This window comes from Pipistrellus hanaki (assembly GCF_964339955.1).
Source record: "Pipistrellus hanaki genome assembly, chromosome: 3".
Taxonomy (NCBI): Eukaryota; Metazoa; Chordata; class Mammalia; order Chiroptera; family Vespertilionidae; genus Pipistrellus; species Pipistrellus hanaki.
The window spans coordinates 158,151,695-158,171,266 of NC_140505.1; the positions used below are offsets into that span (position 1 = coordinate 158,151,695).

The 19,572-nt window shown below is 42.5% G+C and overlaps 1 protein-coding gene and 1 long non-coding RNA gene across 4 annotated transcripts in view; one reads left to right on the top strand and one right to left on the bottom strand.

The window, feature by feature from the left end:
• The window catches only part of LOC311619181, a 62,622-nt gene extending 47,583 nt beyond the window's left edge, over positions 1–15,039 (bottom strand). For both annotated transcript variants that reach the window (XR_014794451.1, XR_014794452.1), the window contains exons 1-4: positions 14,852–15,039; positions 14,360–14,601; positions 13,180–13,297; positions 10,663–10,786 (exon numbers count right to left, since the gene is read on the bottom strand). This is a non-coding gene — a long non-coding RNA (uncharacterized lncRNA). The remainder of the gene's footprint in view (positions 1–10,662; positions 10,787–13,179; positions 13,298–14,359; positions 14,602–14,851) is intronic.
• Positions 15,040–15,211: 172 nt separating this feature from the next.
• The window catches only part of KRAS (KRAS proto-oncogene, GTPase), a 37,620-nt gene continuing 33,259 nt past the window's right edge, over positions 15,212–19,572 (top strand). Inside the window, exon 1 of one of the 2 annotated variants that reach the window (XM_084877270.1) lies at positions 15,212–15,518. The gene's annotated coding sequence lies outside the window, so the exon portion shown is untranslated. The remainder of the gene's footprint in view (positions 15,519–19,572) is intronic. The other variant, XM_084877269.1, reaches the window with a different exon arrangement.

Genomic DNA, 19,572 nt, shown 5'->3' on the forward strand with positions numbered 1-19,572 from the left:
ATGGCATGGATGCTTTGCAACAAAGACTCACTGAATATAAATTGAAACTGATGGTGGTCATACATTATGTATAATATTGAAGCGCTATGTTACAAAAGTCTGCATTTCTTAGGTAACAAACTATTAATATAGAAACTACATAGATAATTTCTGAAGTCAACTCAAGAAATTAAAATTGATGGATCATACACTGAAATAGAGAAGTCTGAAATAATTCAATCTCTTCTTCCAGTAGAAAGGCAGAAATCTTCATTTTTTTATTTTGTTAGTGCTTTAGACTAGAATCTTCTCTAAAAAGTGTTGGTGCTGTTTCACATACCCATAAAATTTTTCTAACTGTACATGTAACATTCATTTCTCTCATTCTTCCAGTTCAAGTAGCAGTGTTTCTAATGAAAAAATTTCATACTAAAATGTATAACAAAATGATTTTGTGTTTCTCCTTTCACACACTGAGGAAATCATGCAGGAAAGGAAAATAAATCATTCTCTTCTGGGGTGAAAGCATTCACATTTGATAAGTGACTTGAAAGTAAAATGAGATTTTTACATAAACATTTTACATTTTTTATGGACTTGTCTTTATTGGCATTCTTTTCAGAAAAGAGTTATTACTAAAAAAAATATGCACATGGAAAAAATGTATGACAAAGTATATTTATAGATAATTTGTGCTAGAGAAATGAAGAAATCTTGCAAAGTGAATATGAGAAAGAACCTAGTAATAAAAAGGTTCTAGGAGAGTATTATTACAGACAAAAACAAAACAAAAATGTTTTGCTTTATGTGAGCATGGGACTACAATTAAAAAATACTATCTAGAGATATGAAGAAGAAGGAGAAATAACCAACTACTCAGAGAGGGGGGAAAAATACAACAGAAAATGCTTTCATAAATTTCTGGTTTTAGAATGTCGTCGGTATCTTCATATGGCCCCCCTGGATGGCTGTCAAGTCAGAGCTGGACTAGAAATGCGGTTACGGGATCTAAGATAAACTTTCTTTTACATTCTTGCTCCACCCCTGAAATTCTTTTTGACTGCATTTAAAACATTGGCTGCCAATTAACTCAGCCTTTTTTATGTATTTAGAGGCCGTAGGCTGTAGTGAAATCTTTATAACATATTCCACAGTGGAGAAAAAGCAAACTGACAAACGCCCCATGCCTTCAACTCCCACCATTGGCTTTGCACCCTTCTGGCTAGAACTTTATACAAAAACAGTGAAACTCTATTTCAGTGTTAACTGCTGTTGAGAACAGGCATAATACATGACCATCTTAGAGGATAACCAATTACAGATGTGTTTTATAGCATTTTGTTGGAAGGCATAGGATTTATATTCAGGGTATAAACTTGGCATAAACTATGTGCCAGGTACTAAGCTACTCTCTATCTCCATGGAGGATGCAAAGATGAATAGAACACAGTTATTTCTTTAAGGGGCTTACATGTAGGGGATGTGAAATATTATAAGCAACTATAATAAATATATGTATGCAAAGAAGCTTTGATTGCCTCATTTATTCATGGCCTCCTCCAAAGAAAAAACAGCATAAGGTTGCTTCTTTATGCCTATGGTATGCATATTCTTCTCAATATTTTGAATGATTGAATCTGAAACCAACACCTAAACCCAGAAGCGTTCTAAGGAACAAGCTCTTCCAGAGAATGGAGTTCAAAACCAATTCCTTCAGTGGCTCGCTTAATTAAGTTCACCTTCCGGAAGTTTGAATGTGAGACATGCAGGGGGAGTCAGTTTGTTTGTAACATGGCTAGAGTTGAAGAAGCAGAGACAGAAGGTTATGAAGCTATTGTGACAGCAGAAAAGTAGAATAAGGAGCGAGCAAGGATGTGTTACTGGAGTTGAAAGAATGGGCTTGGCTAGCTAAGCAGGTGGCTAAAACTTCTCAGCCTGGAAGGTCTCAAGCACTGCTATGTCCTGGATTCAGGTTCTGTTCTCTGCTGATTTGACTGTTGAGACTATTCTTCCTTTTACTTCCTGTGGACCTTCACAATGCATTCCTAGTAGCTACAAGCTAACCTGGGTGTGCCTATTCTTGCTCACGGAGAAGGTCCCTCCAAACACTACAAAACAGTAGGAGGGATCAAAGGTTAAATACTTGGCAGCACAATCCTTATCTTGCAATTTCACCATCAGACACTGAGAAGATCCACAGATATTTGAATGAATATTGAATAAGGGAGATGGGTAAAGTATAATGAGAGTTAAGAGTGGGAATTATTTCTTGCTGAGAGAATCAGAGATAAGCTTTTATGAAGACACATCTGAGTAGAGCCTTGAAGTCAGAGGGTGCTTAGTTAGGAGTGAAGGGCAGGACTGCTGCAAACATATGCTCTAAATCTGAGACTTTTAAACTGTTTTAAAAGTATTACGTTGTTGTGAAATTTTTTAAGGTTATGATGAAAACACACTGGAGAGAACATAATGAAAATAGTAGTTAAAGGATTGCATCTTTGAAGGTACTCACTTTCCCATAAACCCAAGGAATAGGTCTTACACCTGGGCATAGCCGTCTTCCCCATTACAACCTGTCCTAGCAAAGGTTTGAGGATTAGGGAAGATTCAGACATGGAAACACGAATTCCAGGCAGTGGACAAAGTCATAATAGTGGGACAAATAGGGAACTAAAGAAGCTTAGCTTCAAGTAAAGCATCAGAAGGGGAATGTTAGTGGGAAAAGAGGTTGGGAACATTGATTCGGGTTTGCACTTCATTCTGTAGGTATTTATCCTTAGGTATTTATGAATTGTATACAAGGGAGGAATGCCAGCATTGTGCTTCAAGAGGATTAATCTGAAAATGGTATATGAAGTGGATTTGAAGAAGGTAAAATCAAGTTAGAACTCAGTGCAAAAGCCCAGGTGGAAGGTACTAATGTGGATTACCATCATTGTAAAACTACATGGACTTTTCAGTGTTACTATCCAGTATTTGTCTTAGTGTCTTGCATTTATATACAGCTTCATTATTTATTTACATGGAATAGCTCCTTATGATATGTTAATAACACAGCCAACACTATGCATCTTTTAATTTATAGCAACAAGATTGCATGCAAGATGCAAAATCCCCTAACAGCTTGTTTCTTCAACAGCACATAAGGAAAAATAATAACCACTCCACATATTGTTTACTATTTTGGGTAGTGATGTTACCGAAACCTAGCCAGTCTCAAACTCTTTTTACAAAGTAATGCTTTTTTTCTCAGGTGCTCTGAAAATTCTTAGATTTGAAAGAAAACCGAAAGCAACCTACCTTGGGATGTTGAGTCTCATGTGTTAATGTCCCAGTGCCTGACACTGCCCCTTTGGGAATTTTATCAATTCACATTTCACACTGTGAATGCCCATGCATTGAAGCAGCCTGACTCTAACCACCTGAATGCAAAGTCATGATGAATGGTTTTCAAATGTTCCACTCTAGAACGATTTGAAAAAGATGGGCCAACTGTCTATTGATAATGCCATCAAGGCTCTTCTTTTCTTTATGGCATTTGGTAGGATTTTGGATTTTCCTTAGAAAAACTGCTTGCCCAATGACTCTCAGTCTTCCTGAGACACCAATAAATGAAGGTAATCACATCCATCACATCCTCCAGTGGGAACTAGCTGCCACTCCCACTCAAGAAAGCATACAAGAACCCATGTCAGTCTGGAACCAGGTGCTAGGAATAACTGAACATGAGTTAAATTTTTTAAAGCCAACCTAAGAATGAAATGCGTTAGTATTAGTCACAGATGATTTGTGTATCTCCTCATAATTAAACACCTCACAACACCTGGCTTCGGTGAGAACTGCTAGCTAGACTGATGATGTTATCACCACCAAGCATTACTCATTGTCAGCAAAGTACACACACAACTTACTCCCCCACCACCCATTCATGTGCACATTCCCAGTCTCAACGAGACACAGACTAGTGCATTTCCTCATTCTAACCTCTGTTTTCAAGCTCTATCAACAATTATATACAATTGCATAGAATTTTGCTCTTTTATTTTTTAAAAATTTATTGATTGATTTTAGGGAGAGAGAGAGGAAGTAAAACACCAATTTGTTCCACTTATTTATGCATTCATTGGCTTATTTTTGTATGTGCCCTGAATGGGGATTAAACTCACAACCTTTGTGTGTTGGGATGATGTTCTCACCAACTAAGCAACCTGGACAGGGCCATGCTCTTTAATTTTATGTGTAAGCACAGTGAATCACAAAAACAAAAAACAAAACAAAACAAAAACAACAACAACAACAACAAAAAGACACGTTGATTTTAAAATTAGTTTGGTTATTGAGGACTTACTTTGTTTGTTTTTGTTCCTAAAACTGATTTCGGGGTAATAGATATTCTAAACCAGCGATTTTCAGCCTTTTGAGTCATTCACACCAAACAGCTATTGTGTTGGCTGTTTATTTGACAGTCTAAGGGAAAAGAGGTCAGTGCTCCTGACTAAATAGTGAGGTTTTGCATGTTTTAAAAATTCTTGTGGCACACAGGTTTAAAAGTGCTATTCTATTCATCAAGAGAAAACAAGAAATATGCAAAAGATGTTTAATGGTGGCTAAATGCCTTCTTTCATATAACATCATGAGAATTTGCACACTGATCACAATTTTATCTATTAACAAAACTCATTTAGGTAGTCCTACCCTTAACTTTTAAAAAACAGTACAGCCCTAGCTGGTTTGGCTCAGTGAATAGAAGGTTGGCCTGCAGACTGAAGTGTCCTGGGTTCAATTCCAGTCAAGGGTACATGCCCGATTGTGGGCTGGATCCCTAGTATGGAGTGTGCAGGAGGCATCTGATCAATGATTCTCTCTCATCATTGATGTTTCTATCTCTCTCCTCTTCTCCCTTCCTCTCTGAAATCAATAAAAATACTTTTAAAAAAAAGATTATCTCTTTAAAACAAAAAAACAAAAACAAAACAAACAAACAAACAAAAAACAACAACAGTACAAGCTGCATACCATTCTGAAGCCAGGAGAAACAGCAGCTCATTTGTCTGAGCTTGTGCAGGTAACCGCATGTTTCAGGGTGATTTTCTGGAATCATGCATTTATATTTTTACTTATTTTCTTGGTTGGCCACATTCTTATTTATTCTGACACACCATCAATATGCACTTTAGGATTTCTTTACTTTTTTCATTCAACAAATGTTCTTGAGAATATACTATGTGTTCTACTTTTAGGAATTCAACAGGAATAGAATACAAATTCTAGCTCTTGTATAGCTTAGTTTCTAGTTGAGGAAAGACAGATCTTGAGCAAAAAAATGTATTGTGTGACAGATGGTGATACTTTCCATGGAGACAGGGATGCAGGTAAAGGGAAACAAGAGTTCTGGAGTGAAAATTACAGTTCAAACAAGGTGATCAGGGACCTCACTGAGGAAGTGGCATTTCGGCAAAGACCTGAAGGAATTGGGGAGAGAATTCTGTAGCTATCCGGGGGAAAGAGTCTTCCAGGCAGGAGGAACAGCGCGTTCAAAACCCTGAAGTGAGTGTCTGCTGGTCTCTCCAGAGGGCAAGAGGAAGCCAGTGTGGCAACAAAAGAGCAAGCAAGGGAAAGAGGAGGAGGACATGTGATTAGGAAGCCAAGGGGGTCTCTGGTGGGCCATTGTGAGGGGTTTGCCTTAGAATGCGATAGGAACCTTTTGGAGGAGTGACAAGATTTTATTGTGACTGACTTGAACATCGGTAGATGGGATACAATATGAATATGATGTCACTTAGTGATGATTTCTAGAGACCTAAGGTGTTTTATGGAGCTGGGCTAAGATTTAGTGTCTGAGGAGTTTTGGTATTTGTCCCGAAAAAGGGAAAGAAAGGAAGAAAGGACACGGGGAGGGGAGGGGAGCAAGGGAGGAACAAAGGAATGAAGGAAGAAAAATAAAAGAAACCAAGTATTGTTGAGATATTAAGAGCAGTAACTTTCTACTTGGGTGGTATGACTCAGTGGTTGAGTGTTGACCTATGAACTAGGGGTCATGGTTAAATGCACATGCCTGGGTTTCGAGTTTGATCCCCAATAGGGGGTGTGCAGGAGACAGTTGATCAATGTTTCTCACATCATTGATGTTTCTCTCTCTCTCCCTCTCCCTTCCTCTATGAGATCAATAAAAATATATATATATAAAAAGTAGTAACTTTACAACATTATCCATGTTACTAACAAACCTGGTAAATTAAAACAATCTAGAGAACATATAGTGTATTTATAGTTACAAAAAAATACATGACAATTATTTGGTTTTGCTCACAACGTTCCTTTAAGCCAAGACAAACTGCTACTCTATCAGTTAAACTATCTGCAAAATGCATAAAATCTGTTATTTGGAAACATTTCATTGGCATCCTGGAAGTTCAATTAATTAATATCTGTAAGTACTTTGAGATCATTAATAATACAAAATTGACCTAAGGACAAAGGTTTTTCAATGACTGCAAAGAACTCCATTATTTGGGACATCTGTTTTACCTCTGTAAATTATCTTAGCAATAATTTCTCCTGATCACCATTATCAATCGATGCCATCTCACAGAGACTCAGAGAGCTGGTCCTGAGAAGTAAAATGATAAATTTAGGAAAGCTAATTATTGCATTGGTCTCTGTTAAATTTGGCCTTATTTTATTAGCAAAACATAAAAATAAAAATTCTTTTGAACAATTCTCAAAGTATAGTCCAGGCACTCGTGGGGGTTTCAAGGCATTTGTACTTCACTTTATCTTAGTCAAAAGGCTGAGAAGCAATCAAGACATTTTTAGATCTGCAAAGTCAAACCTGTATTCACAATAATAGCAAGATATTATTTTCTTTTTTCACTTTCATTTCTCTTATGAGTGTGCGGTGACGTTTTCTAGAAGCTATGTGTGCTTTCTGAACAGATCCAGGAGAAGATGCAAGACGAACTTACTTCTCTTTTCAAGCCACACATGAAAGCGATTTGCAAACATGTTAAAGCAATGTTATTCTTCTCACTACCTTTCAAACTATAATTATTTTCATTAAGATGTTGTTCATGTTAAGATGTAATGAGTTTATTTTTGTTATTTTAAGTGAATTAAACAAGGAAGTCAATGCATGTTAAGTGTATGTAAGGATCTTGAAACCCACTACTTTTGAAAACCTTAGAACCACTACTTTTAAATGTACTCTCCAAGAGGGCAGAGATTTTTGTGTTTTGTGAATCACTGAACAAATATCCCAAAGAGTACTTAGCATATAGTAACTGCTTAATAAATACTTACTGAATGACTGACTGACTGACTGAATGAATGATTATTACTAAGATGTTAGATGCACTAACATGGGCTTCTTAAAGGCAAATGGTAATATTTATGTTTGTTGAAGTTTGTGCATAGAATTATTACATAGAATTATTTTATGAAGACATTACAATTGTTAATGAAAGGAATTCAGAATAAAATGAAATAATCATTTATATTTCCATTTGCAACTTCTCCACACATTCACAGACCGCTAATATAAGAATTATGACTCTGTCAGTGAAAACAAAGATGTTCGAGTTCTCAGCATGTGAAAGACTGGTCTTCTATTCTTTTTGGTACATTCACAAACTCCTACATCTTGGCTTTCAAGGGACATTTGACAAGGCAAACATCTTCCACCGAGAGTAGAAGAATTTAGCAAAAGGGTGACTGGCTTCTTTCAGCTGAGGACATATGGATACCAAATTAGATGCCTGATCCCAAAGGGATCTAATGCCTCTAGACTCTAAAATATTAAATTCATGTGCACGAATAAACCCCTATATGAATGCGCTTTACCATGGATGGAATAAAAGTACTTTACAACATATTTAATAACTGATTAAGGGAAAAAGTCAACAACTAGGAAAATCAGGCTTGTAATCAATGGGTTGTCCAATGAGTACCTTCTTGGCGAATTAGAAGGAAGAGATTTTAAAAAATTCTAGTGATTTCCAATATTTCTAAATAGAAAAAGAATTAGAAGGAAGGGATTTTTTAAAAATACTAGTGATTTCTAATATTTCTAAATAGAAAAACATTCAGTGAAATACTATTGTATTAGGGAGCTAGAAACAAAAGCAAAAGACTATTTGCAAAGTCCTTACTTAGAGAGGATTATTAGTCCTATTATTTTCTTCAGAGCAGCATACCCACAGATTTTTATTAAGTGAATACTATGTTCTTAGGTCTCTCTGGATATGGAGGATTCAGTGTTCCCTGGCTCATGAAGTTTATATTTCAGGGAGAAAACAGACAAGCAAACACAGAAACAACCATGATAATTTCAGGTATGATCAGCATGATTAAACAAGTCTCTGTGTGAAGGAGTAATTTGTTGGAGAGTAGAAGTCAGAGAATAGGGAGGGGAGTGCTGATGTAGGCTAGGTGTTGGGGAATCTCGCCGGAAGTGGTGGTATTAATCTGACACCCGACATCAAGAAGAGGTACGCAGGCAGGAGCATCCTCAGAAGAGGAAATTGCTAGTTCAAGGCCCTGAGGAGGGAATGAACGTGGTACGTAAAGGGAAGAAAAAGGTGACGTGGTACGTAAAGGGAAGAAAAAGGTGGCTAGTGTAGTTGGAGTCTAGTGAGGAAAGGGATCACACGTGATGTGTTCAGAAGTAGGTAAAAACTGCAGCATGAGATGACTTAAATGCACTTTAATTTTCTTCTGAGAGCAATGAAAAGCCTTTGGAGAGCTTGATCTGGTCACATGATTCAATTTGCATTTTGAGAAGACTCAGTCTGGCTGCCCAGGGAAATGGATTGTAGGGAAGCCAGTGTAGAGCAAGGGATCCATTAACGGATGACTGTCCCCCTGGGAGAGGGACAATGGATGGTGGCTTGGAAGGTAGCGGTAGCAGTGAAGAAGAGAAGTGGACAGTGATGGATTGATTTGTTCTTTGTTGAAAGCAGTGTATGAAACTTGTCTGGCTCATTGGAGTTTAACAAATCGTACCTTATGGCATCGCTCCTTTTTTAAATGCATAGCTTGCAGAGACTCGTGGATTTGTGCTAGCTCACATGACTAGTAAATTTATCCAGTGTACAATTCCCACTGCCACCAGGTACTGTTATACCATTCACAAAACCCCTCCCTGAGGTCTCTTCTCTTTCTGATCTTTTCTGCATTTGTTACCGTTTAATCTTTCTCAAGCATTGCTTTCATTGTGTTTACCTTGCTGATAAGGACCTTACATGTACTAGTGTAGTTACTGAGTAATTACAGTGGACTATGTTTGTATGTGTGGGTGGGGTTCACATACTTAAGATATGGCTCTCGCCTCTAGGACTTAGAATTTACTTGGGGGAGACATAAGTAACCCATATGAAATAATAGATGGATTGAAAAGATGGCATAATTAACAAAGCTTTCACAAAGGAGGTTGGATTTGTTCTAGATCTTGAAATAGAGAATTTTAGCAAAGACAGAGGCTGAAAGATGCTGGGTGAAAAAGGAGTGAAGACACAGTTACCTAGTTTTGTACTGTCGAGAGGAGGATTGCTTGAGGAGGAGAGAGTACCTGCTTTGAGAAGGTGGGAGACAAAGTCACAGGGCAGGATAGTGCCAGACAATAGTTGCTATCAAAAGCTAGGTACCAAGAATTTGGCCTTGATTCAACTGGATACAAAGAGTTATTAAGATTTGTAAGCAAGATTCACTCTTAGTGAAGGCTTACCTAATACCAGGGATCATTCCTCACTAAATTTCTAAGGAATTTATCATCATCTTTAGGTACTAAGCTTATTAATTCTTTGTGCTTTTAAAATATATAATCTGTATGAGTGCAGCCTAAATGGAGAAGGTACAGAAGAAATGTTTGACGATGATGAAAGACATGCGTAAGGAAGATTAATTTGGCAATCTTTGGCAACAGCAGATGGCCTGAATTGAAGAGCGGAAAGCCAGGATGCAGGAAAGTCATGAGGAAGTCGTTCCAGAAGTTCAGGTGTGAAGGGAAGAATGTGGAAGAGGCAGATAAGAGAAAATGCTTAGGAAATACAATAAGGGAGCTGTAATCAATTGGAATGCAGAGTGGGTTAAACATTAATTTCATTTTAATCAATTTGAATGCAGAGTGGGTTAAAAATTATTTTTTTTTAATATAAAGTTTTGAAGGACCATCATGCCCTTCATGTAAGATGGAGAACTTGGGAGGGGTTATTAGTTTGGGAGGATTAAGAAGGGGAATTTGATTTCAGACAGGCATTTTCGATGAGGACAGGGTATTCATTTAGAAATGATCTAGGATTTGGGCTAGATAAGAATGAAGTGACTATGTAGAGACTGCTGAAGGTTTGTTATGGTTTCACCCACGTTAACCAAAATTTATAGAGGTCCTACATAAATCTGTGCAAAGAGCTATAGGATATAGAGCTAAAATCAGAATGGACTTTGAAGAATTAACTGCCCACTGGGGAAAACAGATCATGCAAGAAAAGAATACAAAGTGAAATGAAATAAGAGTCAGAGGAGATATATGCTGGGTAAGTGAATTAAATAACGCCTAGTTAGTGGCACGAATTTCCCATGTGAGAAAACTGACATCGAGTCCACAAAAGTATCCAGAGGTGGTTCCTCCTGATTAACTTTCCCTGACAGTTACGGCGCCTTATTCAAGTTCATAGGAGCTTTACCTACCTGGGCAAAGCAGCTGTCTTCTCCCGGTGGTGGCCTGTGGGAAGAATCTACCCCCTCCCAGGCCCGGGTCTCTTTTTTACAAGGATAACAGTAAAAAGCGGATGGTGGGTAGTCACGTAGATCACTACAAAGAACAATGCACATCTAAGTTAACAGATAACATCACACAGTTCTCCACACTCTACACATCCATTAACCTCCTTCCTAGGGCCTAACGTTTACCTTTGGGCCACATTCTGGAGGCTGCAGAGAGTTAAACAGTCACAGAAGGTTAAACAGAGAGTCCAACATTTCCCAGATGCCTTTACTGCTGGAGTCATGTTAAATCTATAAAGTGAGTTCCACTATAGACCCAAAGGCAATGGTCTCTAAACCAGGCTGGCCACCGATTAGGAAACTTGTGTCCCATAAATACCTTTCTTGTTGACTAGTGAAATGACAAATGTATTCAGATCCTCTCTCTTGGGAGGTTTTAAATGTAAGCCATAGAGAGTAGTCACTAGAAGCAGAGGTAGCAGAAGCTGAGACCAATATGGGAAAGAAGCAGAGAGATGCTGATTCAGGAGAATGGCGAGATTCCTCTAGTATGAGCAATAGATGCTTGCTAATGAGGGGATGAGCAAGGCACCCCGGCCTGTTGCTGGACTGCAAGAACTGCAGTTGGTTCTTGGAATGAGCAGTAGTTCAGGCGGATGATAAGGCTTTCTGAAATGTCCTTATGTCCTTAAAATAAACCCTCAGAGTCTCCAGTGCTCTGAACATGGCCTGACATTTTACATAAGAGCCCAACTAACACAAGGGTATTCCTGTGGTTTGCTTTGATTATATCCGCAGAAGAGGGTACCTTTTAAAGTAGGGGTGTCGAACTCAATCAGAGAAGGGGCCAAAATCTAAAATCCAGCCTAAATCGTGGGCCGAATGGTTTACTGAACAGTCATAAACTGACAATGTCATAAACTGACAGCGGAGTGCAGTGATGACAGCGTGGTGCGGGCCACATTGCAAGGCCTGGCGGGCTGGATTTGGCCCGCGGGCCTTGTGTTTGACACATGTGTTTTAAAGGAAAGGGCCAGGGTGATCTTTATAAAACAAGATCAAAGGATGTGGGCATGTGCACGTGTGTCTGTGGCTGCCTTCCCAGAAGAGGGTGATGGGAGAGGGTGGAAATGCAGTTGCATCTTAGAGCAAGCCTGGAATCCTCAGGTTCGCACTTTTTTGTTACCCTTCTCAGTCTTTTCCCATCGTGATCACAGTACAGGACACTGTGCATGTCCCAGGGGAGAGCAACGAAAGGGAGAGCCAGGAAGACTGTAGGATGCAGCCACCAGGGGTGAGAAAGAGAAAGCCCCCAAATGAAGAGGGCCACCTGGGAAGGCACATGGGCAATTTTCCTTAATTATCGTCAGCTGAACGCAAGGGGTAGGCAGAGCCACACCTTGGAAACATGTTTCCCTAAGATGGTAGACATGTTGTCAGCTTGGCCTTCATGTCAGCCCAGGTGTCGGCAGGGGCGGGACTAGATATGTAAATCCAGACATGCTAGGGCCTACTTAAGAATGCAAATAAGCCGAAGCCGGTTTGGCTCTGCGGTAGAGCGTCAGTCTGCGGACTGAAAGGTCCCAGGTTCGATTCCGGTCAAGGGCATGTACGTTGGTTGCAGGCACATCCCCGGTAGGGGATATGCAAGAGGCAGCTGGTTGATGTTTCTCTCTCATCGATGTTTCTAGCTCTGTATCTCTCTCCCTTCCTCTCTGTTAAAAATCAACAAAATATATTAAAAAAAAAAAAAAGAATTAAAAAAATGCAAATAAGTTGGTGTTACTTCCTGGAATTGGGGATATAAAAAAAATGCCCCGGGAGGGGTCGTCATTGTCTTCCTGCCTCTCCAGCAGAAGGGATGGCGGCCCACGCAGCTCCCAGCTTAAAAAAAATATCTCTGTGTCTTCTCTCTTTATTTCTAATATTTCTCAATCCCTGGCCGCCTCCACTTAGAACTGGTTCGTTCACCTCTCTTTCCATGCAGGACGCGGAAAAGGGAGATCCCCGCCATGTCTGACACCACCACATCAGGCCCCCCGCACTCAAAAGCAGAAAGCGCAGCTTCCCAGAGGGAAAGAGAGAATTTGAGTATCTGGATGAAAGTTTCCCAATGTATAGACTGCTGGCCACGGGTTTAAGATCACCTGATTTGATAAAAATGAAGATTTCTGGTTCACCAATGGTTGGCAAACTCATTAGTCAACAGAGCCAAATATCAATAGTGCAACGATTGAAATTTCGTTTGAGAGCCAAATTTTTTAAACTTAAACTTCTTCTAATGCCATTTCTTCAAAACAGAGTCGCCCAGGCCATGGTCTTTTGTGGAAGAGCCACTCTCAATGGGCCAAAAAGCTGCATGTGACTCGAGAGCCTGGATTTGCCAACCACTGCCTTAGACCAACTGAACGGGATCTTTGGATGAGGGGCCTAGGAACTGGCATTTTTGAAAGTATATCAAATGCTTCATGAAGCGCTTACCTTTGAAATCCACTGCTCTAAGCCCAGGGTGAAGGAAGTGTTAGGGAGGCTGCTGGCTTCTGAGAAAGCACGCAGGATTGACTGGCAGAAAGGCTTGACATAGCCTATGTGCGCATTGCTGTAGATGTGAAAGGAAGGAGAGATAAAGTGTGTGAGGTGACGCTGGGAGATAACTGAGACCATATGAATGGATTAGGTTTCTGCTAATGCCAGAATTTCCTTAATCAGCATAAAAGTGCAATATAAAGTTCCCCCCTTCCCCAGCCCCCTCTCCCCATCTATATTTGTCCTTTTAAGATTTATGGAGGACTAACTACAGGGAGAACATTGTATTAACAGCTGAAAGAGAGGACAAAAGCTCATCATGTACTTGGAGTTGGACAAAATAAATCAGTGATTCATATTTAAGTGACTACAAAGCAACATACAAATAAGTGAAAATTCATTCACTTAAGACTCATTGTGTCCTTTGTGTGCAGACCCTTTTCTAGACTTCAAGGGGTGTGGTTTAAAGGACAGATTTTGTAAGAAGTGAAAACAGAGATTAAACTAGTTTAACGCACTTAAACTAAGTACAGATTTAGAATCACAGATTTCAGGAGAGTACACAACATCAACATTGCACTATTTATCAAGTGCCTATTGTAGGCACTGAGAATTCAGCTCTAAGAAAAAAAGAACACCCCCCCCCCAAAAAAAAAACAAAAACAAAAAAACACACACACACACACACAAAAAAAAAACCCTGCCGTCATGGAGCTTATGTTCTGGTAGGAGAAAACACACACACACACACACACACACACAGCTTACATAGTATATTAGGTGATAATTGCTCTAGAAAAAAAAGCAGGAAGATAGGTTTGAGGGAAGGGAGAGATCCAATATCACAGATGATCTTTTGGGAAGAACACGTTAGAACACATTTGAACAAAGATTTGTAAGGTGTTGGAGGGAGCTTTGGGGATTTAGAGTGGATGTGTGTTCCGCTTCCTCTCTTCTGCCTCTTCTACCGGGGTACCAATTGGTATAAGAGGGAGACAAAACAAGTTTTGCTGGTCACACTCCGCAGAAGGAGAAGGAAAAAAGGACGACAGTTGGTGTGAGGTGGATGAACAGCCATAATACTTGGGATCTAAAAGAATGGTTTTGTTCCTGTTTCATGATGTGGGCCATCTACCTCGTTTCTAGCTAGTTTATCCACAGCAGATTCTGGGTACGGCTTAGCAGGTTTCATTGTCCCGTTGTTCGATGTGTTCACTCCCTGAATGTTACCTGATGAATCTCCATCTTCTAATTAATGTTTGAATAATCCTCCTCCCGTCCCAAACCATCCAGGACATTTCTACTTAAAAAATAATTAGCCTTCTGATGGTGCCCTCAGGGGCAATGGGTGTGTGTGAGGTCCCAGCTTGGAGTGACCTGAGTGATGCAACAGCAAAAGCAAAAAACAACAGACCCTGTGAGTGATAAAAAGGTCCGGCAGGTTTGTCAGGGCTCGGGGCTAGGTTCCCAACCAGCTTCAGTGTGTGAGGCGGGTTATAACCCGGCCAAGATCTGGAAGGCCTGGGGTGGGGGGCCGTCTGCCCTGTCTCTCCCCCCCTCCCCCCCTGCCCTCCCCCTCCCCCGCGGGGTGACTGCCTGTTTGTTTACGGGCAGTAAATGACAGTACGTGGATGTGAACAAGTGTCGGCAGATCCCGGGGGGCCGGCGGGATTTTCGCAGCTTCTCCTCGTAGACGCGATCAGGGTGAGGCCGGCTTGCGGGTGGCGTGCGTGCGGCCGACCACAGGCGGCTGGGTCCGAACCTGCGGCTGCGGGTGGGGCTCTGCGGCGAGAGCCTGGGGGAGGAGCGGGCCGCCGCGTGGGTCCAATAGTAACACCCCCACCCCCACCCTGCCCCGCCCCGTCGGCTGGCCTCCCCCCCACCCTCCGCCGCCCCGGCCACCCCTTCCTCCGCGGGCCCGGCCCCGCCGCTCCTCCTCCCCGCCCGCCTCGTTCCCTTCCCTCTTCTTCCCACACCGCCCTCCGCCGCGCCCGCCCGCGCGGAATCGAGCGCCGAGCGCGTCGATCGCCCTGCCCTCGGCGCGGCCGCTCGGCCCCCGGCTCATCGGTGCGCTCGGCGCTCGATTCCCCTAGGCGGCGGCTCCGGCAGCAGCGGCGGCGGCGGCGGCGGCAGAGGCAGAGGCAGAGCGGCGCGGTGGCGGCGGCGGCGGCGGCGGCGGCTGCTCGGCCTGGACTCCGGGCCCCCGCCATTTCCGACTGGGCGCGAGCGCGGTGCGGGCTCTGAAGGCGGCGGCGGGGGCCAGAGGCGCGGCGGCTCCCGGGTGCGGGAGAGAGGTATGGATAGAGCAGACCTCCTCTCCTGGGCCCCTGCCTGCCCCGGACCCGACCCTCCGCCCGCGCCCGCGCCGGGCGGGGCCGGCGGCGAGTGAATGAATTGGGGGTCCCGGCGGGGCGGGAGGGTCGCGGGGGCCGGGCGCTGTGTGGCGGGGGGTGAGGGGGGCTGTTTCTGCGGCGGGGATTGAGGACTAGGCGGTGCGGGGCTGAGCAGGGTGAGGCTAGAGGCGGCCGCCGCTGGTACTGCTTCCTGGACGGGGAACCCCTTCCTTCCTCCTCCCCGAGCGCCGGGGAGGCGGCCGGCCGCGGGGACGCTCGCGGGCCCGGCGCGGGCCGTGCTGCCTGCCCCGCGGGGCGGCGGGGGGCGGAGGTGGCTCCCCTCGCGCCGCCTCCCCTCCCCCCGGCGCCCTGCTCGCCCTCTCCCCGCGCTCCCGCTCCCGCACCTCGGGTTCCCTCCCTCCCTCCCCGCGCCCGGCCGGCCGGCCGGCCTCCGGGCCGCCTTCCCGGCTGCACAGAGCATCTCATCTCAGGGGCGAAGGGATAAACTTCTCCCCGGAGCGCAGACCCCACGGCCGGGGGTCCCTGTTCCCTGGGGAAGGGGAGATGGGGAGTTTGGGGCGGTCACGTTTGGGAAGAGCAGGGGAAAGTGCCAGAGACCACTGTGGGAGGTTATTGTGTGTTGGGGGGGGGGGGGGGGAGGAAAAAAAAAAAAGCACTGCAGCCGAGTTCCTGGCTGCTCCCCTCCCCCACGCACGGCTGTGACATTGCCGTGGCCACAAAGGAGGAGGTAGAGACGGTGGTGGAAGAACAGGTGGCCAACACCCTGCCGTGTAAAAAAGCCCGTGACTGAACGAGAAGGAAAAAGTTAAATCCCAGGAAGGTCTGTTCTGTTTGGCTTTGTCCAGGGAAAACGCAAACGCAGGAAACCCGCAGAGCAGAAGCGGGGCTTTATTTTCCCCTTATGTGGAGACAGTCATAGCCAGAACCATCCTTGAAGTTTAATTTACCTGCTCTTGTCCTTTCCCCTTATCTCTTTGATGTGACCCTCCTCCTCCTCCTCCTCCTCCTCCTCCTCCTCCTCCTCCTCCTCCTCCTCCTCCCAGATTTGACCCTCATCCCCAGAGGTGTTACTCTTAAACAGCACCCAAATTCTTTTTTTTTTCTTCTTCTTCTTTAAAACTGAGCTACAGGAGGAGTTAATTCATTGTAGCAATCTTCCAGCCAATTGCCTGAAATACTCTTAGGCAGGTGCATGCTATAGCTGAAGTCCTAAACTAACCTTAAATCCTAATATCCATCAAAACAAGGGGTTAACATTGTCTGATTTTTACCCAACATACATGTTACATATGTAATAGAGACATTCATTTCAAAAGAAATTGTAAAGGGACAAAAGCTGCTCATAATAGTCATCTCAGAATCAACCATAGGAGAGATGTCACTCTTAGGCCCAAAATGCTGACTCCAACCTAGACATCCAATAAGGTTGATGGTAATGCTACTTGCTTTGAGACTAGCCATCCTCGGGCATACTTGGTTTTAAGAGGTAGTAGATGAGATGATAAATAAAAGTGATTTTTTTTTTTCTTCCATTCACTAGATCTTGTCCTCTGAACACATTTCCACCCCTCCTTGCTCTAGCTTTTGTAGATTTGGGTGAGGGGGCCCCTTCTGGCATGTGATCTTTTGTAAGCTTCCTTGGGAACCCAGTTTTCCCTCCTGGACTTAAATATTACTTGATTTTTATAATCCAGTTTAAGGAATCCCTTCTCCCCAGAAACAACCACTCTATAAACAGGTAGACCAGAAAGATGTGTTTCTCTCAGGGTTTACACACGTCTATAAAATTAAGTTCTTATCCACTCTCTGTCCACAGGATCGCCTAGGCTAGCAAACTTTTTTGGTGTAAGGATCCCTTTATATTAAAAGCTATTGAAGATCCCAGCGTGTGGCATGTCAATATTTACCATCACAGAAACAGAAACTGAGAATTTTAAACATTTCTTCATTCATTTAAAAATAGGAACAAGGAGCCCATTACTTGGTAATATAAATAGCATTTTTTTTTTAATGAAAAACAACTTTTCAAAACAAAAGTTAGTGAGGAGGGTGGCATTGTTTAACACTTTTGCAAGTCTTAATTATATGACAATAGGAGACACCTAGATCCTCATATCTGCTTCTGCATTCAGTCTGTGGTGATCACACATCTGGAAAACTCCACCGTACACTTGTGAAAGAACGAGAGTAAAAGGGGTAATTGACCATGTAGAATTTTTATGTAAGTCGTTTTTTAACCTCTTGGACCCTCTTCCCCCCAAAAGCCTTCGGAAGCCTAATGGGTTCCTGGGCCGCTTTTGGAGAGCGAGGCTCTCCAAATTATTTTGCAGGGTTTGGTGGGCAGGGATGCATTTTGGTGTGACTCTCCTCATCCATTCCATTTTATATAGCCTGCATTTGGAATAAAAAGTGGGAGCAAACAGAATGAGATACATGTTTGTAGTGACTGCCAAGGTGGCCTTAGACAAGAGCAAGTAAGTTAGGCATGTGGCACCGAGTAGGCCAGGGATCTGGAGTATAACAGTCTGATAACAACAGTTGTCTGGCCTGTGTGCTCTCTGTGAGGGGGCTCAGGAATAGGGTAAGGAGGGTGGTTAGTATATTATCATTTGGAAAACCATATTATCTTTTATTTTCCGGGACTATTTGGGTACTTTTTGGCCTTCAGTAAATAGGATGCTGTATGTATATCGTGTTTATATCTGCACATTCATTAATTTGGGACTGCTTATAATAAATTGTGCATTTACTGCCATTCTTTCCATGGTTCCTTATTTGCAATAATATCATGTAATTATTGAGGGAGAGAAGATAAAATTAAATGAATTCATTTTATTTCAAAAAGTTTGAAACAACTTACTAAAAATTGTGTTCTGTCTTGTACTGATAACCTTACAAATTGTCAATATTTATTGCAACTGTTGGGAGATGATGAGATGCAAAGAGTAAAAGTCATGTGAGAACTATTCAGTCACATCTTTTTAAAAATTTCTTGTTAAAAGCAGCGCTTATTTTCAAATTTTATATAATTATATTTTTCTTGTGCAGAGTACTGATTTTCAGCACTAATATAGACTTATATGTTGTGATTGATGAATAAATCAACTGTTCTTAATATTTCACAATTCTCAGAGTTCTCTGTTTTTATACCATTATTTCCCCCAGCAGATATTTTACAAATTAAATTGTTCATCAATTATTGTCCTTCCCTAGCTGGTTTGACTCAGTGAATAGAGCGTTGGCCTGCAGACTAAAAGCTCCTGGGTTTGATTCTGGTAAAGGGCACATGACTAGGTTGCGGGATCAATCCCCTGTAGGGGGTGTTCAGGAGGCAGCCGATCAATGATTCTCTCTCATCATTGATGTTTCTCACTTCCTCTCCCTCTCCCTTCCTCTCTGAAATCAATAATATGTATATACTTAAAGTATTGTCCTTACCTACTTTGGTGTCTCAATTTTTATTTTCTCACTACACAGTGAACTTTATTTGACAATTCTTCCACACACCCCCCACCCCCTTCCACTCCCACCCCACTGTCTGGTTCTTTCTAACTACTCTGGAGAATTAACTATGATGATTTTTTTAAAATATATTTTATTGATTTTTCACAGAGAAGAAAAGAGAGGAATAGAGAGTTAGAAACATCGATCAGCTGCCCCTTGCACACCCCCTACTGGGGATGTGCCCGCAACCAAGGTACATGCCCTTGACCGGAATCGAACCTGGGACCTTTCAGTCTGCAGGCCGACGCTCTAATCACTGAGCCAAACTGGTTTTGGCTGATGATTCTTTTAAAAAATTTTCTTTAGCTCTCGGCTCCAGCAAAGACACTCAGCATATCCATTTGTAACTCTTAGGGGCCATAGCCAAACTAGGAGAGAGAGCCGTCCATAGTTTTATGTGGGTGTGTCCACAGGGTATAGAGCATGTGCTAGACACGGTACTGAGTAAAATCATGGCATGTTCTTTGAGAGCCATTAACTGCTATAGAAC